The following is a 16,950-nucleotide window of genomic DNA, read 5'->3' on the forward strand; positions in this document are numbered from 1 at the left end:
CGCTGGTATAAGATGGGCTGGTTTGGATGGATTGCTTGCATAGCTTATTCTGCACGCGTAGGGCGCGTACAGCAACTATAGGGTAAAAATGAACATAAACCTTTTGTTTGACTAAATAAATGTATGAATAACTCAAAATTATGTCCCTTATTAGTATCCTAATAATATAATTAATGTTTCCAGCAATTACATTTAAAATGACTATTGAAATAACGATTTTTTGAATGGGATTTACAGATACCGCAATAATACGCAAAAAGCTATTTTCATTGTCCTATTATTGCGGTATATGCTTTTTCTCAAAAATATAAAACTTTTATTCAAAATTCAATATCTATCATGTAACTACATCCATACTGAACTGATATACCCGCTACATACAATTGTTTTGGTTCTACACTTAAAAATTTAAGCTTATGAAAACCCGCCCGTAGATAGAGAGACTGGTTAAAAATATAGGCTTTTCTTGATGCATCATTTGAAACTGTTCTTCCAACGATCAAAATCGTTTAATTTTCAAAGCTTTTATCTGGTACAGCTTGGGAATACTATAGGCTTTCATCATCATCGATAATATCCATAGGAAATAGAGTTTTCGATTGATAATGAGGGTTTAACTCTTATACCGCAATAATAGGGAATACCGCAATAATGGGCAAATTACCCTATGTACAAAAAAACAACACTGAAAAGTACTGTTTTTGTATCGCTAAAGAATTGAAGTACGTGAGATGCAAAATTCAAATGATTCACCATACTTGAGCGGTATCGTGGAAACTCTAGGCGTCAGCAATAAGTTGTGAGTTTCTTGCCCCTTAACTTCTCGGTATCGTCAAAATCAAATACAGTGGTTACACTATTACGGGTCACCCACTATTATGGGTCACTTCCATTTAAATTGCATGCACAACAAAGTAACTAATAATCGTGAATAGGTGACCCATAATAGTGTGATCAGTATACACGTGCAATAAATAAACACAATTTCAAAGTAAAATTTTCTCTTAAGTAAGCAAACATTGAACATTTAAATATTTCATTCTAATTACTTATTTTATTTATTTTCAGGCTTCTGCTTAACGGAAAACAGGTAATTTATCACCCGATCAAATCTGCGAACTAATTTCTAGGAAATATCGCCGGGTAAGCAAAACTGAAGCATCCATCTCAAGTTTCCGTTGTCTCCATTAATTACCTTAATCAAGATTTTCATTCAACCATGCCGGGAAAACAAATCCGAGCTGGGCATCGCAAGATGAAATGTCTGCGTTTCGAAATCGATTGATTAAATTTCCTAGCACCAAAAAAACGACCCGTTTCATTGCAAATGCCCAGATTGTGTATGCTGTCCAACCAGTAAGGTTCCAAAAAAGTTTGACTTTTGCTAGTACCGAACCAATTACAATTAATCATAGCGGGAAAATAATGAGGTATGGAGATAAATATCATTTTTCATGGTTGATGGTATCAAACCAGGTGGGCGAACCTTTCAGCTGTCATCGATTTATATACCAATGTTTATTGAAATTTACGTAATCAACACTCTATATATGTACTACTCTGAGAACAATAAAACTGGCAATATCTATTGAAACATTAACGAAAAATATCACAGAACATGTAACATGATACTTCAAAATAGAATTCCGTAGATACCGTGTTGAAAATCCTAGAAAACTTTTTTCAATATGTTAATCAAAAGCTTCTCGATTGTTTTATAATAGCTTTCTAAAAAGTCGTTTAGAGATAAAAATGATGGAGTCTGAACCTATTGATTTGGGTCCTAAAATGTTTGATGAATTCTCGTTTCATTTAATAATACGAATTAGCATGTTCTTGCAACTACTATTTTTTCAGCTCAAATATTTAAACTATAATTTAAAAAAATGGTTCCAATTATGAACCTTGACACTTCTGATCATGTTTGACGTTCACTTTAGCGACAAAAAAAAGCCACAGCGTTGCTAGTTTTAACACTGGGGTTGTTTCTATCTGACGTTTCGAGAGGGACACGAAAAACAAAATATACCCAACATTTGAGTTTTAACCAAGGGGTGCGACAGTTTCTCAAAAACCGTAAAAAATGTGTTTTTTCCGGGGCTTAAACCAACGAAAATCATTTAAGAATTTAGTAAACATGTGTTTCTGGCCTAAACTTAAGCGTTTGGACTAAAATTGGAATTGCGCTCTAGTCTTAAGAGGCGCTTATAACTCGGGATGTAAAAAGGGTCACACCGTGGCAATAATTAGAGAGCGCTAAATTGGGCTTGATGGAACTCATGGATTACCTGTACAGACCTTCGCAGTGCTGTTGTGCAGTTAGGTCTAGTTATTTAAAGTTGCTGACGTTCTTAAAAAAATATGAAATAGTTTTCCATTTGGATCTTATGAAGGTTGAAGAGTTCCTTCAACCAGTCGAACAGTATCAATTTTTCTATGTACACAAGCCCATTGTGTTTTTCTACTACTTCCTATGCCCTAATTAAGTATACGCTTTAATGCCCCGATGTGATAGCCAGCTCCCGGACTCGGATTCAACTGGGCGGCCATCCTTGCTATGTAGTCTACGAAATTAGTAAAGTTCTAAAACAAGGACAACACCATTATTTTGGTGGAAGGCGAACTCGATTAGCAGAATCCAGTAAGGCGCTGTTGTTTGCCATTTTCAGCAGTTATATCATTGTTCTATATCTCTGTTGAGCTCTGTGCCAGTTGCAGGGCCGGATTTGGAGTTGCAGAGGGCAGACAAAGAATTAAAAAAAACATCTTGTTTTGAACAACCATACAATCATTTCAGGCAATTGGTTCTATTCTTGGCAATGATGACTTTCATTTATACCAGTTGAAATTCGTAAACTCGTTTATGTAAATTTTGAAACTTATTTCAAACCTTTCAAAAAACATTAAATATTTAATCACAGAGCAGAGCATATCGAGAAGCTACTGATGAAATTCCGAAGTCGTGGGCACAATGTCGTGGGAGGATTTTAGAAAAATAACGCAGTTTCTTGGATAAAAACAATAAAATACTAACATACTTAAGAAACATACCGTAATCCGGGGTAACATTGATCATTTTTCTGAATGTTTCTTTAATATTTCGTTTGTAAATGCAAATGTTGCAAATTTTGTATTTTTTAAACAGGTACTGCCACCCATAGCTCGAGACTATATACTGTATTTTGTTTATTGAAAGATGTAAGCATGTTAAAAAAAATGTTTAGGCGATTTTTTGATTCAGCTGATATGGGGTAACATTGATCAGCAATGTAAACAACGTTCGGTAATACTGAAAATGTCGTTACTGTTGTTACGTCGTTAAATGTTGTAACTTACTTAAATACCCTGAAGCCGAATATGAAGGCCAAACGCTTACAAGTAATTTACTTTTTGAGTTATTTTAAAATTAAAAACACCTCGAACCACGGAATACGCCTAAAGGTAGGCAATTGCCTAAGGGAATTTTACATTCTTTACAGTAATTCGGTAATGTTGCCTAATTGAGCAAACTTATAAAAGTTTTGACAACGGAATCGTTTTTGGTGATGCCATATTAAGTAAGAATCACATTTTCCTCGCTTCTAACGTTTGTAGAACTTGTGTGAGACATGAATCTTCGGTAGTGTCATCCTTAGCAATTAAAATCATTATTTCAAAAAGTTGATAAATTTACGCATAAGGTAAACTCAATTTTCGCAAAAATATTAACTTTTTTTAGCTCATGAATATAAGAAGGAGAAGTACCATTCATGATTTGGAAATGTTTCATCAATAAATGATAATACGTACTTTTGATGAGATGAGTCGTTCCGGTCAATGTTACCCCGCTGATCAATGATACCCCGGATTACGGTACTTGTAATTCCTTAAATTCTACCGCACACTTGACTTCATTTCTTTATTTATTTATTTATTGCATGTTTTGAATTTTAAAAGAGGGAAAAGCGTAATTTCACTTGTGTTACCGCATATGCCTATTTTACTCTATATTAATGGAGTCTATGATGTTAAAGCGGATTGGAATGATAAAATTATTCAGTTATTGTTCTGTGACTTTATAAGTTTCCACGATTTTTCCGGGGGTCCCCTTCATGGGAACTGACACGGGTTCTTCGAAGACCAGATCCAGCCCTTGCTAGTTGGTATCATATTTGCCCAGGGGTGGAGTTCGCCGTGGAGAAATATATTAGATTTTCGCTTACCCATAACGGGGAGTTTTGGCAAGTTGGCACCGTCGTGGATGTGATTGCGGAAAGCGAAAAGGATGTTCCTAATGCTGGAGGGGGTTTTCTACCTTCAGCCTGACGGCCATCGCGACCCACACACGTGATATCAAACCCAAGCAAACGGTCAGAGAGCAGCTGCTTGTTGTTTGCCAGTTGTTCTGGTTGGAGGATCAGTAAAATTGTTATTTGATTGCGGTCGTTATTCCGAGAAATCTGCGACTGTTCATTCACAACGCGATAAGCATGCCCTCGATAAGGAAGCCCTAGCTGTGTGAAAATGGAATTAAAAAAAAAGTTCCGTGCTTCGAGGAAGGTTGCTCGTTAGAGATGAGCTAATTTGCGGCATGAGTTTCTTGCTGTGATTTGGCCCGAATATGGAAATCATAATACGCTGAGTGATGTCCTACTAGGTTTAACCTGAAGCATAGCATTTTCAAGAAATTGCTGCTTTGAAATAATATTTTTCCCATCATGCAATACAGATTTCTAAAAATTGCACCGCGAAATTGCACCTTAATCTACTATACATTTTTCTAATTATCAGAGAGTTATGGCCTGACTGACTTGAACTTGAACTAGAACTTGACGGACAAATTGAATTGAATTTTGCTCGTCATTTAGCAAACATCAGCATCAAATGTATGCAGAACGACCTCGAACGTTGTAAATTTATCAACTAAACTATTTCACGGAGGAAATAGAGGGCAGATCTCTAACATGATAAAAGGAGCGTGTGGTTGATGCTGCTCCGTGGTCTCACTAAAACCAGATCCATTTTCTGCATGTACATATAAAATGCACCAAAGCCGTTTTCCCATACAAAATGGTCAACTTCAGAGTGCTATATCTCCACCGTTTCTCAACCGATTCTTCTCATTTTTTTCTGTAAAGAACTATAAATTACTTCAATTTACGAAAACTATTAAAAAGTTGTGTGAAAACTATTGATTCAAAAGTTACAGATAGGTTGAATTTTGACATAAAAAATGCACCAAGACATGAAGTGCTCTTGCGGAAAAACCACGCGTCGTATCTTTTCGATGTCTTCAGCGCATTTGTTCATTGAGTGATAAGTTCGTCTCAGAAAAAACGAGAAGAAACGGTTGAGAAACGGCGGAGATATAGCTCTCTGAAGCTGACCATTTTGTATGGGAAAAACGGCTTTGGTGCAATTTATATGTCCGATACTGTACGCGTACAGAGAATAGGCCTTACCCTAGGGCCTAGATCTCTGATACTTTCTCCCAGAACCTCCTTACGGTATTACTTCAAGAAGAAGCTATGCGCTTTATCAAAAGTAGCTTAGGAAAGCTACTTCTCCTAGGCGATTTTAACATTGTTACAGGGGACCAGACTCGACACGACTAACTATCTAAAACCGCCTGAACTTGTGCAGGAACTGCCAATACTGACCATGTACCAACAAAACCTGCGTCGGGTGGAAGTTCACTTCTACCTTTGGTATTAACCGATAGGTTCATCAGACTTCGGTGAAGTGATCCCCTTCATGCTGCCAACCTCTAAGCGTTACCTGTTTACACGAGTTGCGGACTCCTCTGATACCTTATTCATTGCAGCATTTTATATGCACTTTTGCTCTTTGGAAACCGTTCGGTATGCGCGTGATCCTTTTAAGCAAACAAGCCTATATCTGTTTTCCAACCGCAACCAAAGTATGGATAGCGTCACGCCTATCAGGAGCTTACGCTTGCTGGTTACAGCAGAACTGTTTTACATCTTCCTCAAAATCGCTGCAATAGCCATGGATGCTATTTACAGGCATATTCTACGTGGCTAGTGCAGCTAAGCATGTCATCAATCATTACCCATAGATCGCTAAGGAATCACTTTGATTTTGTGTTTCAATACGATATGCGCTATTCACACAGACTTCAGGTTGTTGACCTCCACTATATTAAACTAATGGTGAGCTAGTCCCAGAATCCAAGACTCAATCCATTTCTTAAATATGGAATAGAGTGCGCCTCGGTCAACTCCTTTGCATAGATCTCCACAGCAATCGGAATCACAAATCAAACACGTTTTGATCAATGGACGTCACTTCTCCGACGCCAAGACATGTTTTACGCTAATATCGACTACGACCACTATCCGATGATGGTACAGCTGTGCCAAAACATCGCCTACATCGTACGGTAGCAGCGCTCGCTTACGCAAAGCATAACGAGCCTTGCCGGTAGAGGGTTCACTTACTGGACCACAATTGTGACGAATGCGAGAGTACAAAACAGTAAAAGTAGCTATCAACGCTACTGGACATAACATTGTCGGACGTTGAACGAAGTTGACGTAAGTATTGGTTCGACGGGAAGTGAAGAATGATTCTAAATGAAAAAAAAGCAGCGTGAACAGAAATATCGCAACAAGGTACTCGGCAGAACGTGGAGCGTTCTATGGAGAAGCGGAAGCAATAGACCCATCAGTTTTCAGGAAAAAAAAAAACGAAGTATGAAGAAAATAAAGTTGTTGTTCCGCATTGAACCTATCTTGTACCTTGATGGCTGCAGCGTAGCATCACGCCATTACCGGACGCTTTGTAGAGCTCCATATTTGTCGATCTTGGACGATACATTTCCAGTTGTTCTGAACGTTTAGGGTCGCAAGGTCATCTTTCACTGCGTACAGCCAGCGTTTTTATGGTGTTCCATTATTTTCGCAATTTTTTCTTCGAGCATTCGCAGTAAGTGACCAGCCCTCTGAACTCTGCCGTACCCTACACGCGTAATAATATTTTTATATTTATACACTTTATACAACTTGTGATTACTGCGTCTGCGGCACACAACATTTTCAAGCATCCCTCCTAGTATTTTCCGCAGCACTTTACGCTCGAAAACACAGAAGGCTTTCCAGTCTGCTTTTTTCAACGTCCACGTTTCGTGCTCGTAGAGAGCCTCCAGAAAAATCAATGTTTTATACAGGGTGAACTTTGTTTCCATTTGCAAGTTGCGGAACCTAAGGTGGTTACGTAGTACGTAAAAGGCCCTATTCGCATCCGCAACACGACTTTTTACTTTGCGGGAAACGTTGTTGTCACATGTTACAAGTGTTCAATGGTATACCAATTTTTCAACAACTTCAAATATACCCCATCAAGCCTACCTTAGCACATCCACCACCAAACCTACCTCTATATCTACCTGCAATCATGTACTTCATTTTGGTAGAATTAATGGTCAGACCTATCCTCACTTTGGTCGTCAGAGGCACATAGGTCTCCTTCATTGACCTGCGATCGATTCCAATAAGGCCAATGACGTCAAGCCAAGGAGCCTGTGCGGCCGTGTGATGATAGTGCCATTTCTCTGCACGCCAGATCTTCTCGAGTGCAATGTTGAACAGTAAATTCAAAAGTGCGTCTCCCTGTAACAATCCATCCAACGTTTTCCGAACCCTTGATTTTGAACCATCCAGCGTTGCACTTATCAGCCTAATTGGTTTCACCGTATAACCATATTTATATGATAATAAATCTTCGAGCTGTCTAGTAGAATACCTATAAGTAGATGAAAAAACCGAATTTAGTACTATACCATTTAATTCCACTAGAGTTCTAGTGGAACTCTAGTGGAATTAAATGGTATAGTACTAAATTCGGTTTTTTTATCTACTCATGTTCATATATTATCTTCCACAGCTCATTTCTTTTCACTGAATTGTACGCCGGCTTCCTTGAAATCAATAAACTGGTGAGTCTGCAAGTTGTCCTCCCGGAATGAAAAAAAAAAAAATAAAAATAAAAAAAAATGATGACAACCAGGTAACAAGATTTATTATCATTTTGCTATTCAACTTTGCTCGGGCAGTCTGTGCCCTTTCTTATAGATTGGGCGTATGAGGCCATCCAACCAGCCGGTGAGCAATTCTTCGTCCTCCCATAGCTCCCGTGCTTAAGAAGCTCGATCGGGATTTCGTCCTTTCTTACCCGAGCAGAAGAAAATAACTACTGAATACCAAATTGAGGTATTCCATACCAGATAATTTCCAATACTTACAACCTGAATGAGGTATGAATGAGCCCTGCATAAGAGGTAAAATACCTCAAATAATACCTTCTGCATATTCTACAAATACCAAGCTGATAACTAGATCAGGTATTGTAATACCTAAATAATACTTGATGGATTTTCATATAAAAGTGAAATTTTTCAATACTAGTTCAATACCTCCAGCAGTCCTCAATAGCTGTCGAATACCAAAATGAAGTATTTTGAATTGTTTTAAACATTTTTTCAAATATCATTATAATACCAAAATGAGGTATTGATAACTGAACAATACCTAAATGTGGTATGATACCAAAATATGGAATGCATAAGTTATTGGCGAGTTATTCTTTCCTCCTCGGGTATAGTTCTGCTGCTAGTGATGTTGGATAACCGTACCCGAATTTCAGCGCGTTTTGCTCAGGAATACCGTTTTGATTCATATTACGGACAGCTTCAAATTCCGGACACTCTACTTTGTATGGGAAACATTTCACACGAAATATTTCAATTTTTGCCATTCAAAAGTTGTCACTTTCGAGGCTCGTTTTAATAAGCTTTTTCCTTAAATATTTATGCAAATTTGTAATGCCCAACTATCTTAGACATCTTTTTAGTGGTTTGACGATTTTAATTTATGATTCGACTGTTCTATTAATGACTGTCATGAGATGTCCGGAATTCGATTCAAAGTGTCCGGAATATGAGGCAAAAGTGAGGAAGCGCCCGGAATAAGAATCATGAAAAGGCCACACATTTTGATTTATTTAAAATTATTCAAGTTGCAAAAGTGTACTCTTTACCCACCATTCGAAAGTTAAGGGTTTCCGACGCTCGATAACGCTAAGGAATCATACAGAATGATTTATTTGGTATGCTCTATGCTGGGTTATGCTTCACTGAGGCCTTAAGTGTCCGTAATATGAATCAAAACGGTATCTAAGATAATCAATTGGAATCGGAAATATTACTCTCGTGTCCACGTTTTTTTGTTACCCCAAAAGGGGGAGGGGTCAGGGGGGATGTCCCACCCAAGGATGGCAAGACCAATTAATTGCATCAACTTGATAATTTATTTCAAATTAATCAACTTGATCGACCCATCTTGCTCGCTGGGCACCGCGTCGTCTTGTGAAGCTCTGATTGTTTTCTAGAACCATTTTCACCGGGTTGTTATCCGACATTCTGGTGACATGCCCGGCCCACCGCAGCCTCTCAATTTTTGCAAGGTGGACGATGGATGGTTGCCCCAGGAGCTGGGGAATTCATCATTCATCAGTCTTCTCCACGTTCCGCTTTCCATCTACACTCTGCCACACCAAGGGCGCGATGATCCTCTGCACGTAGGGCCCATGTTTCGTGCACATTAAGGAGTATTGATCTAATAAGCGTTTTATAAATGGTAAACTTCGTGCGATGGCGAACTTTGCTCGATCGAATAGTTCTGCGGAGTCCAAAGTAGACACAATTTCCAGCATCGATGCGTCTCTGGATTTCTCTACTGGGGTCGTTGCTGGCGGTCACCAGTAAGCCCAAGTACACGATTTTTTCGACAACCTCGATTTCGTCACCGTCAATATGAACTCGAGGTGAGGGGCGTGCCGTGTCTTCTTTTGAGCCTCTCGCTATCGTGTACTTCGTCCTCGACACATTGATGTTCAGACTGATTCGCCTAGCTTCAGCCCTTAGTCAAGTATACGTACCCGCCATCGTCTTAAAGTTCCTTGCTACAATATCAATGTCGTCGACGAAACCAAGTAGCTGGACGGACTTTCTAAAGATCGTGCCATTCGTGTATATCCCCGCTCTTCCTATCACACCCTCTAACGCAATGTTCAATAGTAAACACGAAAGGCTTGCCGTAACCCTCTGTGGGATTCGAAGGGACTCGAGAGTGTCCCATATACTCGGAATACACACATCACTCGTTCCATCGTCACCTTGATCAATCTTCTCAGTTTGTCCGGGAAACCGTATTCGTGCATAAACTGCAATAGCTGTTCTCGATCGATTGTATCATAGGCCGATTTAATATCGACGAACAAATGATGTATTCGCGGTTTTTCTGCAACACCAGGCGGATAGCGAATACCTGGACCGTTGTTCCTCGTTCGCCCATAAATCCTGCCTGATATTGCCCAACGAATTTTCTAGCAATTGGTGATAGACGGCGGCATAAGATTTGGGAGAGTACCTTGTAGGCGGCGCTCAAAATTATGATCGCACGATAATTGGCGCAATCTAACTTGTCGTCTTTTTCATAACACGACACCTTCCATCCACTTATCGGACAATACTTCCTCCTCCCAAATGTTGGAAATATCCCAGTCCAGCGATCTTGCCAGTGCATCATTCAACCTCCGTTTCTACCTCTTGGAGATCTGAAGGCGGAAGTCTGTTCCGTGCCTGTTTATACCGTGCCTCGTTCGCTCTCGTGCGGTGTTGCAGCATTCTCGCACATGCTGCATTCTTCTCATTCTTCAACTGCTCGCATTCGCCGTCGTATTAGTCGTGTCTCTGATTCGGGGCCGCTGGATACCTATGACGGTTCGTATGTGCCACCTCTTCCAACTGCTGCGCGTATTCTCAGGCATCTTCTGAATCCCGTAGCCGCTCGATGTTGAGCCGCGGCGTTCGGCTTCGACGCGAGTTGCTCACCGTCGAAAGTTTTGTACGCATACATACAGCAACTAAGTAGTGCTCCGAATCTATATTCGCGCTCGTATGATTATCGGTTTGAATATTGGGTGATCTCCAGGTGGTTTTATGGATATCCTTGAGGGGGAAGAAGGTGCTTCGGACTACCATACCACGCATACCTGCAAAGTTGACGCATCGTTGGCCTTTGTCGTCCGATATGGCGTGCAGGCTGTTCCGCCCTATCACCGGTCTGTACATCTCCTCTCGTCCTACCTGTGCTTCGACAACCAAAATGTACGTAAGGAGTGTATCGAAAAGTAGTCGCAAACATTCAAAACGGTATATCTCAGAGCATAGTTCATCTTTTTAAAAACTTTTTTCACTAAAATCTTCATCATGTCATCAAATATTGAAGCAACTAAAAACATATTGAATAACATGCAGTCTTAAAATAAATACAACTAGGTTTATAAAGCATAGAAAATAAAATCTTGCACAAAATTATATTTTTCAAGTGTCTTCTGAAGATTCGATGATTTGTTTTGAACAAATTGTATATCAAACAAAATAGGTTGAAAAGCTTATTCTATCGGAAAATTTGTTTACTTCACACAGCACGTAAAACGGATTTCAAAAAAATAAATTATTGCTCCAAGAAAGCCCAATTATTGGAATAAGGTCGGTTTTAGTAAGTCATTTTTGTATAATCAACTTTTGAAGCTCTGTCATATACAGCGAAGACTATAAAGAGTTCCAATTTTGGCTTACGTTACTTCATAAATATGCAAAGAAACTTTACCAATAAAAAAAAAATACTCGTTAAAATCGTTCGATTTTTCCATTAACGTGTAGAGAGAAAAAATCCAAAAAAGAGGTCCTAAAAAATCGACTTTTTCAATTTTTGTATTTTCTCTCAAATGCTTGTTAATGTATTTTACAAAATATTGTTTACACTATGTGATGAGAGTTGTGGCACAGAATATATTGGCATAAACAAAACCCATTTTTTCTTGAAATTAAACACATTTATTAACATATCATTCATCATCATCTGTTAGTAATTTGCAAAATTATCATACAAAATGCCTCTTTATTGAAACAATATCACTGCATTATAATTTTTAAATACATTGTAAAGCATTTCTGATCAAAAAAATGTTTGTAAATTCAACCCATTGTTTTTGACTGTTTTGAATGTTTGCGACTACTTTTCGATACACTCCTTATAACGAAATCACCTGGAGGCTTTATATGTGCAAAATTTCACTTATAAGATGTCGCGAAAAGGCCCTCTACGTACAAAAGTGGAGGCGATATACGTGCATATATTATGTGACGAATAGTAACATACAATGCGAGTGTACAAATATTCGACCGAACTAACCTGGGATCTTATGCGAAATAACTTATGATAACAAATGTTGATTTGACAGCTGCTACGAATTGATTCGACTTACCTTGTACGAGTGTACGGGACGAAACAAAATGTACAAATGAACTCAGGAAAAAAATGTTTTATGCGAGGAAACTCATCAATCGGACGAGTTTATCCAAGGTGTTATGCGGGTTTGATGTAATTAGTATGAATAAACGAGTTATAACGTGAACTTTCATGCAACTTCTGGTTGTCTGGGGCGTTCATGTCGCCAACAACAATTTTCACATCACGCGGCGAGCATCCGTTATATGTCTGCTCCAGCTGCACGCAAAACGTCTCCTTCTCGTTGTCGGGTCTCCCTACGTTGAAGATGCTGTTGTTGAAGAAACTGCCTTTTATCTCATTTTGCATTGATCAGCTGCCAACCGATAACGCGTTGCCGCATCTTGCCTAACACTATGAAGCCAATTCCTAGCTTATTTGTGGTGCCACAGCTTTGGTAGAAGGTAACCGTTCGATGCCCGCTTTTTCACACCTTCTTTCCAGTCCAACAAAGTTCCTGCAGCGTTACGATATCGAAGTTACGGGGATGTAGTTCGTCATATATTAGCCTGTCGCAACTTACGAAACCAAGTGACTTGCAGTTCCATGTTACAAGTCTACAGTCGTAATCCATATTTCGTCGCGTGGGTCTTTGCTGATTGTTCCGGGTCGTATTATCTCCTATGTTAGTCGCAATAAGCTTACATTATATTCCATTATAACTAAATTGTAACGAGATTAGTCATATTTTTTATAACATGATGTGTAATAAAATTAAGTGTTACATATTCTCACATATTATTGTTACGACACATTGAAAATTTTGTCATATCTAAATTATAATAACTGTAGATAACTATATCTCAATAGTTAGGAAGCTGTGATGAAAACTAACATAATATGGTTTGATGTGTTGCCAAACTAAGGCGTTGTAAGTTGTTAATTATAATCTTATACGGAATTTATCTAAAAAAGTTTATGGCAACCTTTTCAAAGACCGCAAAATTATCCAACGCTTAAGGTGAAGATGAATCGAAGCCAAAGTTCAAATTTTCAAGAGCACGGATATGGAGAACCAATCATCCGTTTAAGCTGAAAACTTTATCGGTTGGTCACTAGCTGGTGGTGAAAATCTAATTTCAGCTTAATCGGGTGTTTGGTTCTCCAGATCCGTGCTCTTGAAAATTTGAACTTTGGCTTCGATTCACCTTCACCTTAAAAAAGTTAAACCTGTTTCGTCATATTAACATTTTTTGAGTTTGATCTCTTTCACACAGCACTTGCACATCATACATTTCAGAGTAAAATCAATAATTTAATTTACTTTTAACCCTGACTTCGTCGTGTTGAATCATAAAAAGGCACGCGAAGAGCCGGAGTAAAACCATCGTTAGAATGACACCTACAGGTTGTTCCCAATGGTGCACTGGCAGAAATGAAGCAAACTCAGACCTCCTCTCTGGTGTGCGATTCCTCAGCACCCGAGAGGTATGAATATTTAATCAAATTTTGAAATACGTTTGATGAATATTTATCCCATTTTCAACGACTGTAGGCACGGCAGCACCACGGATGTTAAGCTCCCATCCTGTGGAAGAGAATATGAAGCATAAGTGCGTTGGATTCAAGAAACGACTACTCGTTGAATTTCCCTTTATTATGGTGAACACAAAAAGAGCACAATTGTGCTGCTTTATGTGCTTGGCCAGAAAGTAGCGAGAAGGAGGGAAATCTTTTGTAATTCTACATGGATCCAAGAGCAGTCCTTTGATATAATTTCCCCTTTTATACGGTAAAGTTGCGCTTGTTTAAGGCGAAGTATTGCCGAGTCTTTTGTGAATGCGAAAAACAGGATAAAGCGAAGTTTTTTTCTCTCTTCATTTCTAGTTTACCTCCTTTGAAACAATGACAGTCAGTGTTAGGAAAACCCAAGAACAACTTTCACAGCAATAAACTTCCTTTTTCCGTACCGAAAATCTCGTTATCAAAGCATCCGTCAACATGGTCCTGGCAGGAGGCCCTTTTCTTAATGAAAGTTTGCTGATGGCACCGAGAAAAGGCATAACATTCGTCCTTGCCGCAGAAGTGGGAGGGATTTCGCATGGAAACTTCAACACACGCCACTGCCAGTTTTGCCAACTTTCATAATGGAAAGTGAAAAGCATGCGAACGGACACTATCTAGCCGGGGGCTTCACTTTGCTGCACAATGAAATTCGTAGTTTTTAATTGGAATGCAAATGCTGTCCGGTGGACAAACAAAAGTCTCTCGAGAATTAATTTCATCGTTAATTAGTGTACATGCCAGCAACAGTGCAGAGGACACGCATATAAACAATCGACCAGAAGCGATTAAGTGCGCACACAAAACCATAGACAGATTTTTTTCTTCCGGAGAACGAATGCGGTGGTGTAGCTCCTAAAGCAAGTCCATTTTTCTTGTTTCCCACAATTATGGCTCAACTGGGGTTTTAACTAAACTAAACTCTCAATTTTCAATTGAGGACCAAGAAGGCGGGTCCAAAGACTTGATAAAGATTCATGGTCGTGATGGTTATGACCGTGGTCATCATGTCCTTCAGTCCATCCAGCATGCCATATTCACTTCATTTCATTCATTTAGTTAACATCTAAACAGATAACACTGAATCATGGCTGCATCTATCCATCCTTCGTTTCACTCGCCAAATCGATACGCACTTGATCCGCCCACCTAGCTCGCTGCGCTCCACGCCTTCTTGTACCAACCAGATGCGAAGTGAACATCATCTTGGCAGGGTTGCTGTTAGGCAGTCTTACAACATGCCCTGCCCATCGTATCTTTCCACCTTTGGCCATCTTCTGGATACTGGGTTCGCCGTAGAGTTGGACGAGCTCGTGGTTCATCCTTCGCTGCCACGCACCGTTTTCCTGCACACTGCCACCGTTCTAAGCATCCAACGTTCGAAGACTCCAAGTGCTTGCAGTTCCTTCTCGAGCATCTGTCATTGTTTCAAAGGAGGTAAACCTTTCATGTCCGTAGAGGACTACCGTTGAGATTAAAATTCCCGGCGGGTGTGGTAATCGTTGGCTTTGCCGACGATATTACGCTGGAGGTCTACGGTGAATCGATTGAAGAATTGGAATTGACTGCAGCCCACTCGATCGCAATTGTGGAAGAGTGGATGAGCTCCAGGAAACTGGAATTGGCTCACCACAAAACTGAGGCGGTTGTTGCCCGCGTTTCCGCACAATGCGTGACCGCATGTTTGCCACATGCGGTGGGGACACGACTCCGGACAATCTGGTTCAGAGCATGTGTGAAGACGAGTTTGGCTGGAATGCCGTTTCATCGGCTATCACCCACATCGTCTTGGAACTACAAAGGAGGTGGCGAGTGGACTCGAGGAGTGGCTAGTGCAGACGCTAAACAACAGGTGGTCCAAGGGTTTGCAGTTGGCTACATAGGTCATACCGGTGCCCTATGGTCGAAATCGACCCTTACAGCGATTAAGTGGCCGCGGGGAGAACATCCTGGTAGCGTTGCTGTCGTGGCGCCGGCCTACTGGGTTGGATATGAGCCTCTGGTTGTTCGGGGCAGATGGAGGCCCTTTCGTCAGCAATCCCAGCTGGTGCTAGCTGATAGGGCCAGAGCCTTCAGTGGCTCAAATTGCGAAGCCCGCAGTATCAGTTCTTGATACCTGCGGTGCAGCTGGGCGCAGGCGTTGTGGTCGACCCTGCCCGCCTTCAGCGGACAATGGGAGGTAAGGATCACCTGGGAAGCTGGCAAAGCGCCAGCATGCTACCTTCGTGGACCCCTTTAAGCGTGCCATCGATGTTCGTTGCTGCATGGCTACGTAGCTAACCTGGAGGTTGCGATGTGCAATAGCCCCTCTCCGAAGCAATGCCTTCTTGGTGGTCCCGAAGAGACGAAGGGTTTGGCGGCAATGGGAATGGTTTAGTGGGTCGGGGATGTAGTCCTGTTTACTGCTTGCATGTAGTAAATGGTCCCCAACCCTACACTCCCGGACCTGACTTCCACAGATAATGAGCCTCCGTATTTCACGGCGTAGACGAACTCGTCGACCACCTCGAAATTATTTCCTTTTTTTTAATGGGGGGATAATCTTCTCAACAGACCCCGGACCAAGGTCCGGGAGTGTCGGGTTGGGGACCATTTACTACATGCAAGCAGTAAACAGGACTACATCCCCGACCCACTAAACCATTCCCATTGCCGCCAAACCCTTCGTCTCTCCGGGACCACCAAGAAGGCATTGCTTGTGCGGAAACGCGGGCACACGAACAAAACGTGTTCCGCCGTTTCCTCTAAACCTGCACAATTTGGACATTCGGGAGAACCCGCATGACCGAAATGGTGTAGATACTGTCTAAAGCAACCATGGCCCGAAAGGACCTGTGTCAGGTGGAATGTTAGTATCCCCTTCTATCGTAACAATCGTCGTCTTCAATCTCCCATATATTTTCTACCATGTCAACCATAAAAATTGTGTTCTGTGAAATTTTAGGCTTCCTAAATGGTGATTCAAAGGTGGCCCAAAGACAATGTAGATTTATATGGAAATTATTATGGTGAAATTTTGAAACATGTTCCAATCACGCTAGTACTGAAATGTAAGTATAAAAATATAATCTTATATTGAAAACACATTCAACAC

At 40.4% G+C, this 16,950-nt stretch overlaps 1 protein-coding gene across 1 annotated transcript in view; it reads left to right on the forward strand.

Moving 5' to 3' along the window:
- LOC5564889 (potassium channel subfamily K member 10) overlaps window positions 1-16,950 on the forward strand; it is a 430,098-nt gene that overhangs the window by 143,734 nt on the left and 269,414 nt on the right. The window contains exon 2 of the mRNA XM_021853595.1: window positions 1,069-1,090. The gene's annotated coding sequence lies outside the window, so the exon portion shown is untranslated. The remainder of the gene's footprint in view (window positions 1-1,068; window positions 1,091-16,950) is intronic.

This window comes from Aedes aegypti, chromosome 3 (assembly GCF_002204515.2).
Source record: "Aedes aegypti strain LVP_AGWG chromosome 3, AaegL5.0 Primary Assembly, whole genome shotgun sequence".
NCBI lineage: Eukaryota > Metazoa > Arthropoda > Insecta > Diptera > Culicidae > Aedes > Aedes aegypti.